This window comes from Corapipo altera, unplaced genomic scaffold (assembly GCF_003945725.1).
Source record: "Corapipo altera isolate COAL_440 unplaced genomic scaffold, ASM394572v1 192, whole genome shotgun sequence".
In the NCBI taxonomy this organism is placed as follows: Eukaryota; Metazoa; Chordata; class Aves; order Passeriformes; family Pipridae; genus Corapipo; species Corapipo altera.
The window spans coordinates 14,484-16,543 of NW_020885391.1; positions in this window are offsets into that span (position 1 = coordinate 14,484).

Here is a 2,060-nt window from a genome sequence, read left to right on the forward strand (position 1 = left end):
CCCTGGGATTTCCAGGGATTTCCCAGGATTTTGGGATGTTCCAACACGGTGGGAGCAAAGGAGGAGCCCGGTAGGGATTTGCTCCCAGAGGTTTCTTTCCCAAAAAATTTGTGGAAAAGAGGGAAAAGGGGCTGGAAAAACACTGGGAAAAACATCAGGATAACGCCAGAATTCCAGGAATGTTGGTGTGTCCTCCCCCCACTTGTCATTCCCTGGGATTTCCAGGGATTTCCCAGGATTTCGGGATATTCCAACACAGAGAAACCCAGCAGGGATTTGCTCCCAGAGGTTTCTTTCCCAAAAAATTTATGGAAAAAGGGAGAAAAGGGGCTGGAAAAGCACATCCAGCGACTCCAGCTTTTTTCCCGCATTCCTGGTTTTTTTTTGAGGAGAAGAGAAGCTTTTGGGAATGGAGGGATGAGAGATTCCCGGCGGGAAAGGAACGGCAGGAATGGGAATGAGCTTTTCCCGCTGCTTTTCCCGGGAATTCCAGCCCCATTTGGGGGGTTTTTTGGGTGGTTTTTCCATCAGAGATTCCAGGATAAGAGGATTTTTTGGGAATGGAGGGATGAGAAATTCCTCCAGGGCAGGAATGGGAACGAAATTGGAATGGGAATGAACTTTTCCCGCTGCTTTTTCCCAGGAATTCCAGCCCAGTTTGGGGGAAGTTCTGGGTGGTTTTTCCATCGGAGATTCCCGGATTTTCTATAATCCAGAGCGGATTTTTTGGGATAAGAGAAGTTTTTTGGGAATGGAGGGATGGGAGATTCCCAGCGGGAATGGGAATGAGCTTTTCCTGCTGCTTTTTCCCAGGAATTCCAGCCCGTTCTGGGGGTGTTTTTTGGGATGGTTTTTCCATGGGAGAAGCTCCGGATTTTCCCCCAATCCCGAGAATTCCAGGCTGATCCCATTCCCAGAGGGACAAACATCCTCCGGGAGGAGCTCCAGGAATTCCCTGAATCACTCGGAAGCCGAGCTGGAGAAACCAGATTCCCAAACTTTGCTCCCATTCCCAAAGGATTTCGACATCCCCCCCATCCAAACCCTCCTCCGGCTCTTCCCACATTCCCAACAATCCCCCGCCGGGAATGTGGCTCCCAGATCCCAAAAAACTCCTCCTGGAGACGCCCAAATCCAACTTTTTGGGCCTAAAACCATTCCCAGGCCACCCAAGATTCCCACTTTTCCGGGAGCTGGAGGAGAATTCATGGAATTCCAGGACCAGGAAAAGAGGAATCCCAGGAGTTTTCAGCCCTAAAACCATTCCCAGGTCACTGAAATTCCCACTTTTCCAGGAGCTGGGGGACAATCCAAGGAAATTCCCTGTCTGGGTGACAATCCATGGAATTCCAGGAGCAGGAAAAGAGGAATCCTGGCAGTTTTCAGCCCTAAACCCATTCCCAGGTCACCGAAATTCCCACTTTTCCAGGAGCTGGAAAAGAATCCAAGGAAATTCCCTGTCTGGGTGACAATCCATGGAATTCCAGGTGCAGGAAAAGAGGAATCCTGGCAGTTTTTGGCCCTAAACCCATTCCCAGGTCACGGAAATTCCCACTTTTCCAGGAGCTGGGGGAGGTTCCACGAGGGAGAATCCATAGAAAAGCCGGGATGAGGCTCTGGGAACGCTCCAGAGGGAGGGGAGGGAACGGCAGGGCGGGAATCCTGGAATTTGATCCCGAAAAGGGAGCCCAGGGGAGGGTTAATTAAAAGCAGGAATAATTAATTCATGATCCCTCAGGGCTGGAATTCCACCCGGGATGAAATTCCACCAGCTCAGGGACATTCCAAGGGGGGGGAAAAACATGGAAAAAACCCTCAGGAATATTAAAAATAACAACGGGAAGGAGTTTGGTGGGAATGGGACGGACGAAATCCGGGGTCAAAGGGAGGGTTGGGGCCTAAAAAGGGACGTTTTGGTCCCAAAAATGCAACTTTGGGGCCCAAAAAGGGAGATTTGGGACCCAAAAATGTCGGTTTGGAGCCCAAACATTCCCCTCACGCCAGTCCCAAACATTCCAAACCCCCGATCCCAAACATCTCCTCACCCTGATCCCAAACAT